Here is an 18,804-nt window from a genome sequence, read left to right on the forward strand (position 1 = left end):
AGGGTGAGGAGTCGAGCAGAGCAAGGAGTCGAGCGGGACAATGCGAGAGAAAACAAGGGTCTTAGCAATCCGGTGGTATTCGGGGGGTCTCGCTAAGACCATCTAGCGGGCCCCGTAGTCGAGGCGAGTGAGGTTTAATCCCACCAAAGGTAGTCCCTTCCTCTAACAAACATAAGACTACACTAACATCTAGTCCAGTCTAGTCCAATCCCATTTAGTGAGGGTAAACAAATGCCCCCTGTATTATTAGTCGGACTAAGCCAAAGAAAAAACACACCCACTTTTCTCCGACCTACCCCGATGTCTGCTCTGCTCTTGGGCATCGAGACCTCTGATCAACACTAAGCAGATACGAACAAAGATCCATAGATATGAGATCGAACTATCCATACCAAGCAGATACGAACAAAGAACGAAAGGTAGCAGATCGAACCCAGGGCATCATGACCTCCGTTCCCGGGCATGGCGATCTCCGTTCTTGGGCATCATGACCTCCGTTCCTGGTCATCGTGATTTCCGTTTCTGTTTTGACATCTATGGTGGCGGTTCGAATATCTGGGTTTGTGGCTTAATTGCCAATTGATTTTGTTGATGTGAGGGAATTAAATTCAAAATTGGGAGAGATTTCATGTGGGTAAGGTGTAATGGCTACTAGGTTTTCAAGTATTTCTGATGTGGATTAAGGTTTCAATGGATTATAGACCAAAACGGATACGAGGAAGCCGACGGTGGCAGTGCCACCGACTGGGTTTTGTTTTTTTGCAGTTGACAACTTTGTTAATTGTTATGCATCTCCAAGCAAATGACAACTTTGTTTTTTTATTCTTGTTCTTTTTATTTTTAGTTAATCATCAATTTTTCTCTTAAAAAATAAATCATATCCGGTACAGCATAAATAATATGACTATTAGTCCGATACTACACCAAACATTCGATTAATTTAGGTTGTACAATCCGACGGCTAATTATCATATCCGACTGAAATAATCAGTACTGTCCGAACTGCCAAACGAGGAGTTCTATTATTCACATGACAAAGTATCTTTCATCCACTTTTTAATGAAATTTTGAATTATAATTTTACCTATTTACATAATGAGCAATAAAGACATTAAAAGATATAATAATAAGTTTGGCCAAAAAAGATAAAATGAGCCTAGATTTACTTTGGGTTGTGAAAAGAATGAACAATACATAATACGAATTTGCAAAAAAAAGAAATAAAGGATGAGGATAGAAGGCATTCGAGAAAAAAAAAGTGTGGATACCTGCAGCAACCGATGATGATTGAATATTGGTGGTAGTTATTAGAATGCATAAACACACAACAACAGAGCATTTGGAATGTTATTCATTTTCTAGTAGATTATCGTCAAATAAACTTAACTGTTAGGGAAATAACATTTCAATTCTTTGGGAATAATATGGATGTAAAAATAGCATATTAGAGGTTATTTTTAGAATAATAGTGAGCGAGGAAATAACATTTCTATTTTTTTAAAACTTTTTAGTTGGATGAGATTATAATATGAGTGGAGTAGAACCCTGGGTGGGTCTAGCATCTCATTTAATTATATTGAAAAGGAGAAAATTAATACTGGTCCCTGAATTTTGGTTTAATTTAAAATTTGATCGTGTACTTAAAAATTCGTTAATATTTGCTTGTAAACTTGTCATAATGTGGACCAATTATTATTTTGAGTAGTAACGGTGGAATTTCCATAAAAATAACGGGCTTATAGGAGGGAAATAAGGGATGGAAAATTTTCATTAGTAATCTTGAGCAGAAATATTCTGTTGTTTAAAAAAACAAACAAGATATAACTTTTGAAAAATTCGAAACATCTAACAGAGCTACCCAAAAATGCTCGACATTATTTTAACGATCAATATTTACGAATTTTTATTTCAGAAAACAAAGTTTCCATTGGGTAAAATTGAGAAACCAAAGTCTTGCAAGAAGTGATGAGTCTCATGGATTAATGCTGTGATGGCGGCTTGCTTTTAGGAAGGGAGCTCCGCTGATTAGGGATTTTGTACGCACTCTTTGTCCTTCTTGGTTGGCTGTGGGATTAAAATCATATCTTCTCGGACTAGGAATCATCATGGTGTTTCATATTCCCACCAATATTTCTTTTGCAATATTCTAGAAGAATTATTATTGGAACTCTAAAAATTTTATTGTGCACTCTTCACAAGTAAATTTTTCTTTCTAAATATAAAATATTTGAAGTGCTAATAACAATTCCTATTTTCGGGAAGCAGAGAGTTGTTACACGTTGAAAATTTTGGAAATTTTGCATGAAAAGAAGTTACATGATATCAGAATCTGATTCGCCCACCTATCAAGCTCTAAGACCTATGTGCTCCATGTTACTCAATACGCTTTCTTATGTTTTCTTCATTAACTTTCAAGGCTTTCCTGTTTTTTTTTAAAAGAACGACATATTTCATTTACGAAAAATCCAAATACTTAGTTATCCCCCCCTCTTGGGAACTTAGTCAGATTCATACAAATAACGAAAATGATACGAAGTAATCATTCTTCAATAGTGCGTAATAGTGAGTAATTCAAAAAATGAATGGATGAGATAGAAGATCTAAAAGTTGTGGAAATCAAATCTCCCTCTTGGCAACTTAGTCAGATTCATACAAATAACGAAAATGATACAAAGTAATTATTCTTCAATAGTACGTAAAAGTTAGTAATTCAAAAAATGAATGGATGAGATAGAAGATCTAAAAGTTGTGGAAATCAAATCTAACGGCTAAGTTATCCATAGCATTGAGTGCTATGTAGCATTGAAGCCACAACTGATACTAAAAAAAGAATAGTTGCTAGTGTTGCTCTGGCTCCTTCAATTTTTATTTTTTTATAAATAGTAAAGATATATAACACTGAATGATTGGAGTTTGAGCTAGGCCAGACGATGAGTCAATTATATTCATTTGATGTCAACCTCATTCACAGAAGTTGAGCCAAAGCCCTTTTAATTACAAGTGAAGAAAAATACTACTAAACTTGAGTGCTAATCGACGTATCCTCTAAGTTAAGTAACCGATATGTTTTTCTTTTTTAACAAACGATATTATTTACACTAAAGGGGTGAGGGAGTGGGCTAAGCCTTACAATGAGTTGACAATAATGTGGTTCAAATTCACCTTTAGTGAGAATCGAACCTAAGACCTCTCACTTACAAGTGAAAATGAATATCACTAGATTATAGTACTAAGTGATAAGTAATACATTACATAATCATAATTAACACAATGAATTGTTTCTTTTCATTATTTTCTTTCGCTACTGTGAAAAGTAACAAACTAGAATTTAGAACCTTTTGGAAGTCCACATATTCATATGACATATAACATAACAAGACTCTCTATGTTAGTAAGAAAACCATAAGTTGTAAAGGCTTTCAGAGAGTAAATAAAATGGAACTTTAACGAAAAGCACTCGGTATTGTTCACTTTAACGAAAAACTACACTTTTACACTAAAAAGTCAATCCTGGTACTATTCACTTTACCCTTTATTTTGTCCTTATCATTAAAACTCAAAGTTTTCAAGCCATTTTCATTAGTTTTCCTTAAATAAAAAGTGTACAAAAGAAAAGAAAAGGGTAAACTGCTGTTTGAGGGGTAAAGTTGTCTTCTCATATGTCATATAAAAGCCCTAGATTGTTTGATGTAGATAAAAACACAAGATGGTTTGATGAAAAAGTCCTATATATTATTTTTTCAAATTATCTTTTTCCCTCTATACGATGATAACCTAACAACTCCATTTGGTAAAAAAAAAAACTTTCCCGTTTCCAATGGTACGATCCGTCCATGAACCCTTGATTATGGCATGAATTCCAGGTTTACATTCTTTCCTCATCACAGCTCCAATTGACCTCTGCGAACCCACTGTGAATTACTCCTCTTTATGCGAATTTCTCTTCAATTTAAGGAAGATTCAAGTTTTCTTACACATGCAAGTTGTGAATTGGGGCAAAAAATGGCAAAGGGTTTTGCTGGGAAAAGGATTTAGGGTAGAAGGAATGACAGATGGGAAGACAACTTTATCGGTTTATCCTCAAAAGTGAATCATGTACTAATATTTGATAATAAAGTGGATGAAATTTCTTCTAATATGACGGTAAGAGATTAATTTAGTTGATTTAAACTAGTTCAGATTTCAGAAGTCAATAATAGTTACCCAAAAAAACAATGATGTTTTGGACAAGCAATGAATAGGTAAACGTAACTCGAAACATAATAATAACTTGTACACCTTAAAAAAATTTCATCAACAACAAATCATTATCTTATTAAGTGAGATTGGTTGTATAAATCCTAAAACTTATTGTGCTTGGTTTTGCGCCAAGTCTTTTGTTAGCTTTAAGTACTCCATGTCTTTTCTTAAAGTCTATTTTCAAGTCTTTCTCGGTCTTCCTCTATCTCTTTTTTCCCGAGCCTATTTCATATTCGCATTTCACATTTTCTAATTGGAGCATTTTTAAGTATTTTGTTCACATGTGCAAACCACCTTAACTGATTTTATCTTATCTTCAATTGCGGTCACTCCTATTTTATCTTTTCTTGTGTGCCCACATATCTAACGAAGCATTCTCATCTCCGCTCCACTCATTTTTTCATGTTTTGATGCTTGACCGCCCAACATTTTGTGTCATAAAACATTGTTGGTCTTATTGTCATCCTAGAAATTTTCCCTTAAACTTTAGTGGCATACGACGGTTGCACATTACACTTGATGCACTCTTCCACTTCATTCATTCAGCTTGTATTTTGTGGTTGAGATCTCGATCCAATTCTCTATTCTTTTGCAAGATAGATCCAAAGTAATGAAAACGTTCACTCTTCGGTACTTCCTGATCTCTAATCCTTACCTTATCTCATTTGGACACCCATTCCCATTGAACTTGCACTCCATATACGCTGTCTTTAATCCACTTAGGCGAAGACTTTTAGATTCCAATATTTCCCGCCAAAGGTTAAGCTTCACATTACTCCCTCTTGTGTTTCATCTATTAGCACTATGTCACATGCGAAAAACATATACCAAGGGATATCATCTTCAATATGTCATGGTAGCTCATCCATTACCAATGCAAAAAGGTAAAGATTTAAAGTTGAGCCTTGGTGTAATCCTATGGTTATGGGAAAGCTTTTGATTTGTTCTTCAGGATTACAGCCTTGCTCTGTGATACATGTCCTTTATTGTTTGGATATATGCTACATGTACTCTTTTCTTTTCTAGAATCCTCGAAAAAATTTCTCTTAGGATCCTATGTTACCTTTTTTCCAAATCTATAAAGACTATGTGCAAATGTTTTTGTATATCTCTATATCCTTTCATCGATCTTAATAAGAGATAGATTGCCTCTATAGTCGAGCGTCCTAGCATGAACCCGAATTGATTGTCTGAGACTCGTGTCTCTTGCCTCACTCATTTGAAATTTTCTTCATTTTCAAAATCTTATTGAAAATGTTTGTGAGTCATGTTATCGCCGCCTCTCCTAAAACATTCCACACTTTAACTGAATTACTCAACTCACCAAAGAAGTACTCATTTTGTATCCTTCATTAGAAAGATTTTGAAAATAAGCTATCCATTTGTCTTTAACTGCGTTCTCCATAACTAGAACATTTTCATTCTCATCCTTGATGCACCTTACTTGGTTCAAGTCTCTTGTCTTCTTTTCCCCTGCTCTAGCCAATTTACAGGTATTTATCTTTCCTTCTTTGGTATCTAACTACTTATACATATTGTCAAAAGCCATTAGCTTTGCTTCTCGCATGGCTTTCTTTGCCTCTTTCTTTGCTATTTTATATGTCTCACAGTTTTAATCGGTTTTATCCTTGTATAAAGCTTTACAACATTACTTCTTAGCCTTAACATTTTCCTATACCTCCTCCTTCCACAACTAAGATTCTTTTTTAAGTGGAACAAAATCCTTGGGTTCTCCTAATACCCTCTTGCAACTTTTCAGATATAGTTAGCAATAGAATCCCACATTTGGCTAGCGTTCCCCTTTGTACCAAACGTATTGAGTGAGTACTTTCTCTTTGAAAGTGACTTCTTTTTCTCCTTTTAGATTCCACCATCTAGTTATTGGACACTTGAAGGTCTTGTTCTTTCTTCTCTCTTTTGATATGTACATCCACCACCAACAGGTGATGTTGGTTATCTAGGATCTCTTGTGATTAACTTTGCAATCCTTACAATTTATACGATCCCTCATCCTCATTAAAAAGAAATCTATTTGTGTTTTGGATGACCCACTTTTGTAGGTGATCACATGATATTCTCTCTCCTTAAAGAAGATATTCGCTAGAAAAAGATCGTATGCCATTGCAAAATTTGAAATGGCTTCCCCTCCTCATTCTATCCTCATAACCATGGTTACCATGGAAACCTCTGTAGTTGCCTGTCTTGTTGCCTGCATGTCCATTTAAATCTCCTTCTATGAGTAACTTTTTCGTCTAAGAGATTCCTTGAACTAATTCTCCAAGATCTTCCCAAAATTTCTAATTTAGACTCCTATCCAACCCAACTTGAGGTGCATACGCACCAATAACATTGATGAGTTCTTATCCTATTACAATCTTGGTTGCTATAATTATCTCCTTGACCGTTTTAACATCTACAACGTCTTTTGTTAGAGTCTTATCCACGATGATGCCAACACCATTTCTCGACTTGTTTTGTGCTCGAATGCCAAAGCTTAAAACATGAGTTTTCGAGATCCTTTGCCTTAAGATCAACCCACTTAGTTTTCTTGAGGCACATAATAAGTATCCTTCTCCTCATCATAACTTCCACTACTTCTATAGATTTACTGTTAAGGTTCTTGTATTCCACGCTCCTAAACACATTTTACTCTCTTGAACCCTACCCTCATGTCCTAGCTTCTTAACCTCACCCATCGGTATACTTCTTTTGCGTGTCCTAGGTAAAGTTGATGTTGGCAAATACTCCTAAAAAACTTTGAGTGGAGTCATTAAAAAAGAAGTTTCTACAGCACCCTTGCTCGTTTAGCACTGTATCCGGGCTCGATTGAGAAACAGTGACGCTTGCTCACTTATCATTGTGTTTGGGCCACATAGCGCATCACTTTTGAGTGACGACCTAGTTTTTGCGCAATTTTGTTTAAGATTCATTATCATAGGAATTTGACGTGAAAACGAAGTGCCGACTATCGACTACCTGACGCCCTTCTTCTTTTCCTTTATCTGGAGTCAAGACCAACTGCGTAAGATAGATTTACACATATGAAATTACCACTCAACATAAAAAAAATTTAAAAGTGTTAACATAGTAATTGATTTTTATTTTTATTTTATTTTATTTTTTTCAAAGAACGAAATGAGCTCTAAAAATTGTGCGTTCCTCAATCTTAATCATTTTCGAATAAAAGTTTCATGGATTAGAGTAAGTAATTGATTGTTGTATGAATGACAAAAGCAAAAGGCATACAACCATAAAGTGGAATTGTCATTAATTACTTTTGTTGGGATATAATTTTGTCATTTGGTTTATAAGATGGGGCACACTTGACAATTAAGCATTGGACATACTTCTCACCTCTTGTCTTTATAATAAGAAATTAACCATCTTCAACTTCATCCCAGAAAAAGGATTGGGTGTTGGGGTCGGAGACAGAGACAGGGTTCCACTTGCTAATTGGGAAAGCACAAGCAATCTTCACCTTAACACCTTTTGACCATTTTAACAAAATTATTCTTTTCAACCATATAAACCTACTCGACAATTAGCTAGTCCTTTGACACGACGCAAGATACTGAGGGTATGTTCGTTAATGTATTGCCAAACAATTTTTTATTTTGTAGTTACAGAATCTACACCAGTTAGTGGAAGACAAGGGCATGTAAGTTGCTCATATTATTCACTATAAACAGTACTTGTCGTTGTGCAATTTCATCTATTTGAAAAGGACAACAACAAGGGCAAACAATAAAAAATAAAATTCACAAATACGTATTTTTATTTTTATACTTTGTTGTTCTTATCTAGCAGAATCACAAACCAAATTAACACTCGCACCATAGCTTCTACCAAAGAAATTGAGGTTTCAACATAAAACTAATTAGCAATATAGGTTGAAGCTCTAACATCAAACTGATTGGCAATATAGCGAGTAGTTCAACTACTTATAAACACATGTAAGGTCTCTTCTCTCATCAATGTGGGATTTATTTCAACATATCACCTCACGTGTGACCGTTGGGCTTCACATGTGGGACCAGCTTTGATACTGTGAAGAAAATTGAGGTTCCACCTTAAAACCAGTTGACAATACGGAGAGTAGCCTAACTACTTATAAGCACATGCAATGTCTCTTATTTTATCAATGCGGGATTTATTCTCAACATCTACTACTAGAAAAACACAACCCGCCATCACCATCTTCTTCTAAACTTTTTTATTTAAAAGAAGTAATTTTGACCATGGACTCATCATAAATTGTTGACAAATTAAACATTGGGCTTGAATTTTGACCATGTTCAACGCGCAGCAAAGAAGATTGGAGAGAATTGTCAACTTTAGATTGGAACAACTGCTTTGGGCACTGACTACGTAATCTATCGACCATCAGCACCTAACCACAATAATTTATATGCCTTGCACATGAAAGGGATCCTCTCCAGATTCCTTCTACCTAATCATCCTCATCAAACAATCCGGGCCTTTGAAATTTGATCCGACGGCTAAAATTATTATAACTTTTAAAGTGGGACCTTGTTTTTAGCCATTGGATCAAATATCAAGGGTCCGAATTGTTTGATGAAGAGAATTAGGTGGAATGGATCCGGAGAGGATCCCTTTCTCCTTGCACAAACCTCTCCTATCCACTAACCCCTTAAAACCCACTCGCCGATCAACATTTCAATTGTAGGACTCACTTGTCGGTCACTGAAGTTAGTCAAAATGACGTGGGCCTTGCTAGCGGGCTCAAAGGCCTGGCATCAGGTAGATGGGTAGTAAAGGTGGGCACGGGCCGGGCCGGACCCAAAATTGAAGGAACCGGACTGACCCGTATGTAAATAACGCAGGACGGGACGGGGCGGGGCGGGTTTTGGTTTTTTCAAAATGTGATCCGGACCTAACCCGGCCCTTTTGAAATGAGCTGGTTCCTACGGGTCCTCAACTTTCGGTCCCTCCTTCCTTTCTACAACTCTCACTCCTCCATCACCTACCTCCTCAACTCCCTCCCCACCCAGATTGCCTCCGCCAACGTGTCCAATGTCACCTACCTCCTCAACTCCCTCCCACCCAGATTGCCTCCGCCAACAACGTGTCCGATGTCAACCCCTTCCTCACCAGCACTCCAGTCATCATCCTTGTCAATTGCTCATTTTCTAACAATAATTACAGAGGCGAGTTTCGGCACCTCCACCCAAAATTATAGAAGCCACATTTTTTGGGTCAGCTGGACGACTCAAATGGGGAGCTCTGGTCGAAGACCATCTTCATCTCGGACAAGGAGTGCCAGAAGCCAGACCTGTGATTGAAAATTTCACAACTTTTCATAAATTTTGTCAATCAAAATTAAGAAATTGAAAGAAATGAGGGAAATGAGTTACCTCGGTGTCGAGATTAGAGGAGGAGATAGAGGAGTTGGTGGGGGAGGAGGGTAGCGATAGCATATCATTTCTCAGTGGGGGTGTGGGTGTGGTGTGTCTGTGCTCCGGGAAGGAGAATTGCAGAGATGGGGGGAAAAGAAACAAAAAAGAGGAATTAAGGAGAAGGTTCGAGAGATTAGGGGAGGGGGAAACACGGGGAAGTGGGGTGTATGTGTGTGAAGTGTTCGAGAGTGAGACTCATAATTGTCACGGGGAACAAAAGGAAGTGGGCCTGGGAAACAGTACCCAAACACAGGGGTATTTTTGCAAACAGGCCGGTCCGGGTACTCGTTTTTCTATACTTTTGGAACCAGCACGAACTTAAAATCTTAAAGCCCCACCCCACCTCGCCCCGCCTAGTTTCTCTTTTCTTAAAGCCCCACCCCACCCCACCCTGCCCCAAACCTTGATTACCCGCCCTGACTAGTGGTTCCTGTACCCGTTTGCCCACCTCTAATGGGTAGTTCCATGGCATGTTTGAGCCCACCACTTGCCTCCATAAAAATGTATTGCTGGAGGTGTTTTTTAGACCTAAGGCCATCTCCAACCGAAGGGGTTATGTTTAGCCCCCGTCCAGATTATAGTCCTATAAGTAATTATTTTTTAATGAACACTGTCAGGCCATATTTATATATCATCTTCAACCGAAGAGGCTATTTTTTAGCTTCTCAATAATTTATTATTTAAGTTTGTTCTTTAACTTTATTGGTTAATTGAATTAACTACCATATTTATAAATGAGTAACTCTCCATATTTCTTATTTTTATGTAATCTTAATAATTTTTTGGAATACTATGTTTGTTTTGCTTAAAAAATAAAAAAAATAAAAAAAATTCGGATAGGAGTTTAAAGAATATGAAGAATAGAAATAAAATGAGGTAAGATAGTATGAAATGGTGACAAATATGTGAGAAATGGTGTAGAAATGGCTTAGATACTTGAGTTTAATACTCGTACTTTCTTAAGGTTCATAACTTTATTTTCGTACGGTAGTTTTATACTTGAGTTTAATACTTGCTCTCCCTCTTCATTTTCTGAAAACTCTCTCCCTCTTAGATTTCCTTGCAATCGCAACCCCAAAACCGCATATTTGGAATCACTAAGACCCAAGGAACCTGAATATATCCTTGCATGCATCATCGGACCACTATGGAGTGATTGTTGGAAATGTACCCTAAAGCCAATCATATGATGATACTTTACGGACATTTCACATGTTAAACTAATCAAGTTTAATATAAAGGGAAACGATTATTGTATAAAGCTATCTCATATAAATGTTATATGCTTAAACAATAAGTCCAAGAAATATGTAATTGGGTGAATGTGATCTAAAGAAGTTAGATTCATGAGACCATTCTCTTTCGTATACATACCCTAAGCGTTGGCATTGACAGTCTGTTAAGATCAGTATGTGTTATGTCTTCTCTTAGAAAGAGTGACTGGTCTCAAGTCATTTGTGTGACTGACACCAAGACAAACATGTAGTTGTTCAATAGATAATGAGTCCACTGAACACGATCAACAAGGAGTTCTCATACTCATGTCACATGAGAACTCATGGTTGAGATAATGCAAAATAGTCCTTTGCCTAAGGCATCATAGTTGTCTTGTGGTTAGGTCATTGATCTTTGACTATGTCAAAGTCACTCCATCAAAGGGTGTCCACGGCATAGTTGGGGTTAAGCCACTTAGTCATGGAGGCAAGTGAATGCACAATAAGGCCCATTAGGGGAGAATACTCTAACGTTCAAATCGTTTGAGGGAGAATACTCTATGATATGATTAAGAATCTCTAGCAGAGTATGAATGAGATTTAGGAAGTCATTCCAAATCACATTCAAGGTAATCATATAAGTAAAAGAATCATATTAGATAGTAGACATGAATAAACCATCAAACCAAACAATGTGGTCAATAGTATTGTATTAAAGAAATACCATATTGCATTGTAATCCTAAACTGAATAGGCCCTCCACCTCTTCTGATTAGCTTGGGCAGCCATGATATACTGCTAGGTATCACTCATGGTTTGTGGAAGCCCTAAAGGTCTATAATCACTAAAGGGAGAATTGAAAGTATGTTTCAATTCACAATCGATTTGAAAAGTTCTAATCGCCCACTGCCTCGCTCAAAGGAACCTAATGGATCGCACACTGTGTAAGGTAGAGATTGAAGAAACAATGGAGATGAGTAAGGATAATTAAATGGTTCAATTATTTATGGTTAGGATTAATTAATATGTTAATTAATAAAAAAAAAAGTTCGTTTTAGCTTTTGAGTAATTATTTGACCTCAAGGCCCATTGGGCTTAGAACTATCAAGCCCATTAACTTAAGTTGTATGACAACTTAATGACTACAGACTCAAAAGGGCCCAAACAGCCCAAAGCCTTTAGAAGGCCGACCATATTGTAAATGAATGGGTTTTGGTTCTTTTTGTCACTTCAGTGAAGTGACTATATAAAGGACTTTATAGACAAAAGTTCATAAGGGTTTTCTAGAGAGAAAAGATGAGAACACAAAGCTCTCTCTTCTCTTAGGAGGCTGGCCACCCTAGAGGAAAATAGCTGGCAATCTTTCTTCCTCTATGTCACTCATCTCTTTCTCAACCCTCTCCTTGGTGTGGAGACTTAGAGGTTCCATATTTTGGGAACTTTGAGAATCCATTCCTTCATCCACCCAAGAAGTCATGGAGCCAAGAAGCAAAGTTCCTCCATCCACATCCATGGAGTCAAGGAGCAAGGAGACTAAGGAAAGAAGGCCCTCACATGGGTGAATATCCTTTGCTAAGGAAAGAGGTGCTTCAAAGGTATAAAAGTTTCTCAACTCTTTTCTTTAAGATTTGAGTTGAGTCTTGGTTCACCACAATTACTAGGCCTTGAATTTCATTGGTAAAGTTTTGTTTTTGAGTGCATACAAGCATGATTCTGTCTTTTAATTGTTAATTGCATGTATATATGTTGTTCAAATGAGCTAGTTTTCAACAAATATTTCCTTCAGTGATCCACCATTGAAGCCGAGAGTTTCAAACCTTTGTAACTCGAACTCAAGTAAGGCTAATTGCCCTATTTCGTTTGTTTGAGTTATTTCCTGGTCCTTGGCGTGTTTTTGAGGTGAAAATCTTGGGTTTAGACTTTACCACTTCTTTGATAGTGTATCACAACCCCTGCGACGAACTTTGGTGAAAGCCGTTAGGTTGGAAGCTAACTGGAAGTCTCTCTCTCTCTCTCTCTCTCTCTCTCTCTGTATGTGTGTGTGATCTTAATTAGTATGTATTGGGGAAGAATTATGATTGGTTCTTGACCAAAATGGAAGACTCTAACCTGTGCATGCATCTTATTTCTATTTCCCAGAATCAGGTGAGTGTGCTAGAAGAAAATATGTCGAATTCAAGGTGGATTTGAACCCCATTTCACCCAAATCCTTTTTTTGGTAAGTTCCCACTATTATATGTGGTGTTTCCTTTAAATTTAGCTGTTAAAATCGTGAAATTTGGATTGATTTCACCCTTGCAACTCTCGGGGAAACTTTTTGCAGTTTTTGCCCAAGTTCCAGCATCAGTGAGCTGCAGCAAACGGCGGCCACTAGGAGGGTTAAAGGTGGTATCATTCCCTCCGTCAGATTTAACAAAATCTTGTGACGGTGAATGCGATGACGCATTTGCCGGCGATGGCGGTCCACAATGGCACGTGTTTCCCGACGTGTGATACCACTGCGGCGACGTGTGGTGCATGGCTGGAGCAGGGCTACCGGGGCGGAGCGTGCGGCAGCACGTGACAGACATGAGACCTAACCCTAGGTTTTTCAGTGTTCTAAATTTCCTGGCACCTTCCATTCGTGCAAAGTCAATACCTAAATGGTAGTTTTGGGCAATGCCCCATAAATTGATGATTAAAGCTTGACTTAGCTTATTATAACTATCACAGGGTTAGTAGAGGATCGAAAAGAATTAGGCAAGGACATTATTGGCGAAAAACGCTCTACTTACTTGTGAATTGACCCTTTAAAAAACTAAATGTTTTTACGTTATATATATATATGTATATGTTTTATATGCGGATGCATATTCCTATGTTTTTCTTTGATGAGACTTATGATGATATTTGGCAATATCTTTAGATCATTGGTGATTTATTTTCACCACATGGTCTCTTATCTTTGTTGTATAACTATCTTAGGCCATAGATTATTTGCAGGTGATATTTTATCTTAGTAGACGCTAGGATTATTGATTATTGCTATACCTATGCTAGTGGACACTAGTATGATTGATTAAAGGTATGATTTTTTGAATTATTGATTGAATGCTTTCAATTATGGAGATTAATGTGATATTCATTTACTATTATGGTAGTAAATACTATTATATAGTTTTCCAACGATATATTTGTTCAAAATATGATTTATTATGTTGAATGATGATTATTAAATGTAATAAAACTGGTCCACTCAGGTTTTGTTTTATCAATCCCCCTAGATGTAATGAGAGAAAGGAGAACACCAGTGGTGATGAGTGGGCTTGGCAGTGAGGCTTTAACCCTTTTGATTTAGGGTGATGGTTCATTTACTGCAGTTTTATCTACTTTGTAATAATGGCATGATCGTACTTTTTGATTATGCATAGCACTGCATTTTTATGGGTTTACTGTTGTGTGAAACTTCTAGCTACTCTGATGTGACGCGATAATAATGGGGTTAAACCCGAGATCAAGTGGGGAGGATGATAAGTGATTTTATAGTAGCTTTGGATTATTTATTAATGAACGTTCTTGGTTCAAATTCTTTCACATTGTAAATATCTTACTATGGCTTCGTCATTAAGTTGGCTTGTGATGTCTTTGCTAGATGGGGTCATACGGTCAATTTAAGTTGGCCAACAAATCACGACCTCATAACTTGTGTTATTAGGGTTCGGTTGTGTCAATAATTTATTATTTTAAGTTTGTTCTTTAATTTTATTAGTTAATTGAATTAAACTACCATATTAAAATAAGGTTCATAGACATATTTTGAGTGCCAGTTGTCGCTAAATGAATAAGCCTCTGGATTTCTTCTCTTTATATAATCTCAATAATTTTTCGGATTAGATTTCGAGTGACACGTGTCGCTAAAGGGGTGTGTATGAAAAGCGTGGCCATTTGAAAAATATTGGAAAAACTTAAATTTATATTATTGGAAGATGTAAGAGAGGGGTGTGTATGAAAATAGTGTTTAATGTTAATAGAATGTGAAGAGTTGAAATAAAATGAGGTAAGATAGTATGGAAGGGTGAAAATAATGTGAGGAAAGGTGTAAAAATAGTTTAGGTATTTATATAAAAAAAATATTAGAATTAAATTTTTTTTTTTAAATTTCGTCCTTAAAAAAAAAAAATTCAGATCATCAGGCTAGTTGGTTAGCTTCAATTGCCAGCCCGATGGCCATGGGCTGAAGTTTGGCCCTGATGTGATAAAAGTTAAGCACACAAATTAAACCCTCTTTTGACAATTGTAATATAAGTATAAGTAGGGATCGTTCTGGACCGGGGATTAGGAGGGATTGCTAATCTAATTGAAACTGACTTAAAAACACAAAAATAAACTTAAAAACACTTAACAAGACTCACAAGACTCCAAACAAACTTAAAAGACTCAAAACAGCACGAAACAACCAAATAGACTCAAAACTGACTCTAGGGAGTTATTTAGATGAAAATTGGTTTTAACTTGACTCAAGACAATTAAAAACACAAACTAAAACAAATTTTAACTAATCTAACACTTCAAAGTAAAGGGGGATTGGGTTTTGGACGAAAATAAAGTAAAACAAACAAATTAAAGACTAAAACAGATTTTGGACGAAAATTGGGAAATTGGATGGGTGATGGTCTAGCTAGAAGGTCCTTCTCCACACATGACACACTTGCATACAAATCAATCTCCAATTGCTTTTCAATAAACCATGAATCTCAACACCCCAAGTTAATTAGATACGCTTAAATTAACTTTTAGATTTCCCTTATGTCAATGAATTGGATGGAAAAAGTGCATCGCAATCAAATTATTCCTCAAAAGTTCCCTACATGAAAGCGCATAATAGAGATACAATCAAAGATCATTACGTTCAATGAAAATCATAAGTATCGACGAGGCACTAGTAACTATGAAAGCGCATGAAACTTATGCCAAGAATTTACTTAACGTGATTGTGACAAGCAACCTTCACTACTTGTGAATATAAGTTCATAACGATTAGGTGAAAATCCCTTATATTCTAGCATCAAATTCATGCATGCAAACTAAGTTGGCCACCTTAATCAACAGACAAGAATAAGTTTTGAATAAAACAGTTAAGCGAATTGCATTCACAATTTATCAAATCGCAATTGAAAGTAATCAATTCATATTGCAAGTATAATCATGGTTTCAAATTCCCCTCTAACTATAAAGAAATTAGTTCCTCATGTTTTCAATTAAACAAAGACAACTTGAATTAAACATTGAAAACAAAGATAGAATACACCTAGAAACACTCCAGATGGCTCCTTCTTCTCCTTCCTTAGCTGCGGCACAAGAGGATTGTGGTGGATGGTGTAGTGGATGGATGTAGGTGATTTATGGTAGAGGGTGGTGGTTTAATTGCTGCACAAAGGTTTGTATTTATAGGGCTAGAGAAACCCATGAATTTCTGAAGGAAAGGAATGTGTATTTGGTACAATTCATGAAGGAAAAGGACTAGGGTTCACCCAAATCTGAAGGGAAAAGGATTGCACAATCCTAAGGGAAAAGGATTGCAGGTTCTAGAGCTTCTAGAAAGGTTTAGGCACCAGATTTGTAGGACAAGAGATAAGACCTTCTAGAAAGGTTGTTTTGCGGCTGATTTCCTAGAAAAACAAGGGATAAGGTGCGACACCTTTGTAGGAGTGGATAAGGGCTTCTAGAAACCAATTTTAATGTGTTTTATTTGTATAATTATCCCTTAGAAATAGCTAGAATTCAGGCACAAACTGATTTGGATAAGATAGGATAAGATAAGGTTAGGTTAGGCAATGATAAGATAAGATAAGGTTGGATAAGGTTTTTGATAATGTTGCTTCTTTTGAGCTGATTTCTTATCTTCCTTGACTTGGATTTATTTCTTCACTCTTTTCAGCACATTCCTAGCCTCTTGAACTTCAAATTCGTCCATCCATCTTGCTCCATTCATAAGCTATCCATTTGGTACCCAAAACTGCCTCAAAATGCTCCAAATTGCACTTTTTTGCCAACTTTGTCATATGGACCTACAAACACACGAAAATAGCTTAAAACACTATAATAAACACAAACAAACTATGAAAATGCAAGAAAACAAGCTAACTAAGTCGCATAAATATGCTCCTATCAGGCCCAGTGGGTCCCCTTTTTCCTTTTGCTTGGACTTCCATTGGAGATTGTTTTTTCCTCATTTCGAGCTATAAGAGAGCCCATAGCTCTCTGACCTGATCCATTGGAGATGGACTAAAGGGCAACTCTAAAGCCCTTGCCCTTGCTTTCCACAAACTGGTGGATATGCTCTTACAAAAAAAAAAAATGTGAAAATGCGTTTAACATAATCTCTTGTGTAAACAAATTGAAAAAAATGAAAAATGCAGAAAATAATATTCAATTTAAGTTGTTGGATAAGAATCAACAATCAATCACAACTTTTATATATTGCAAAAATAAATTTGAAATACACACACACACACCCAAATTTATATGTTAATCAATAATAAATTGCAACTTTATATGCCTTGTGCTGAAAGGTGGTGACCTGATGACAGAGACGCCGGCGGTCGCCTATTTCACCCATCAAGTTACAGGTGTCTAACATATTCATACCTAAAGATTTTCCACAAAATGGTGACAAAAGGGATAACTTGTATCATTTGTGGGTGCGGCTAACTCCTCACGATCTTAACTGTATGATTTTCGAAGGTAAAAGAGCCCCTGACCAATTAGAAACAAAAATAGATAAAAACATAGTTCCAATAAGAAATCATGTTAATAAGGAATCAATGGGCATTTCCAGAAATATTACTCAAAAGAACCAACTTAATACGCCTAGTCGATTAGAATTGAGGAAATTTTGTCCATGTTACAAACATACGATTCATGGGGAGATAAAGAAATAGATCGAACCGATCACTCGCGTGTCAGCAGTCCAAGGAAGATGAAAAATTACATATTATATATAACAATATATATCATCGAGCATGCTATGCCATTTTAAAATTGGTTTATTATGCAACAGCAAATGCTATTCACAATAAGGTTTTGAACAAAACAAGTTTAATCATTAGTAAAGCCAAAGTCAACGAGGGCATATCAAAAAGACCAGCGACGGTGCGAGAAGGAGTAGGAGTGGTGTGCTCAAAATAGAATCAGATTTTGGATCACCTAACTTTACTTCTTGATGTCAAAATAAAAAATAAAAATAGTAGGGTATGTGGTATACAAATGGAGAATCTATTCTCTTTTTTACTAAAAACAAATCTTGGAGAAGATCCCATTGTATCTCGGAAGCTCGCAGCATTGGTGCTACAGTAGAAATATTTTATTTGAATATGTCTAAAAGATGCCTTGAGAAAGGATGGATGTATAGAACCTTTCAACGAGATAGTGCTTTTTCAACTCTCTCAAAATGGAATATATTCCACACATATATGCCATGGTTCTTTACTTCCACAGGATACAAATGAACCAAACAGATACAAACAAAATAAGGATCGAGGCTTGCGTACAGCAATATCCTTGAAACAAAATTTCACCTCTACTCAGTTCTTATAATTCAAATGGCGTCTGCTTCACCAGGATTCAATGATATATGCCAAGATTCCAGTATCGGAAACTTGGTTTCTAGTTAATGTCTTTGTGGTTATTTCAAAATGATAAGTTTTGGTAAGACTCGTAGGAAGAATGATTTTTCTGTGTTTTGATTGATATGCAGAGGCATGTATGTGTGTGGGAAACTTTTGACGTTGAGCAATGTGGGACAATAAGATAGGATGAAACTTTTACTCGAAAACTGCCACAATAGCCCACATTTGAAATGAAAATTCATTCAAACACTAGCAACACCCCACATTTGAATGCAAATGCAAATGTAGAGACTAGCTGCCTATCAAAATTGAGTGAAAATAGACACG

Source organism: Malus domestica, chromosome 03, assembly GCF_042453785.1.
Source record: "Malus domestica chromosome 03, GDT2T_hap1".
NCBI lineage: Eukaryota > Viridiplantae > Streptophyta > Magnoliopsida > Rosales > Rosaceae > Malus > Malus domestica.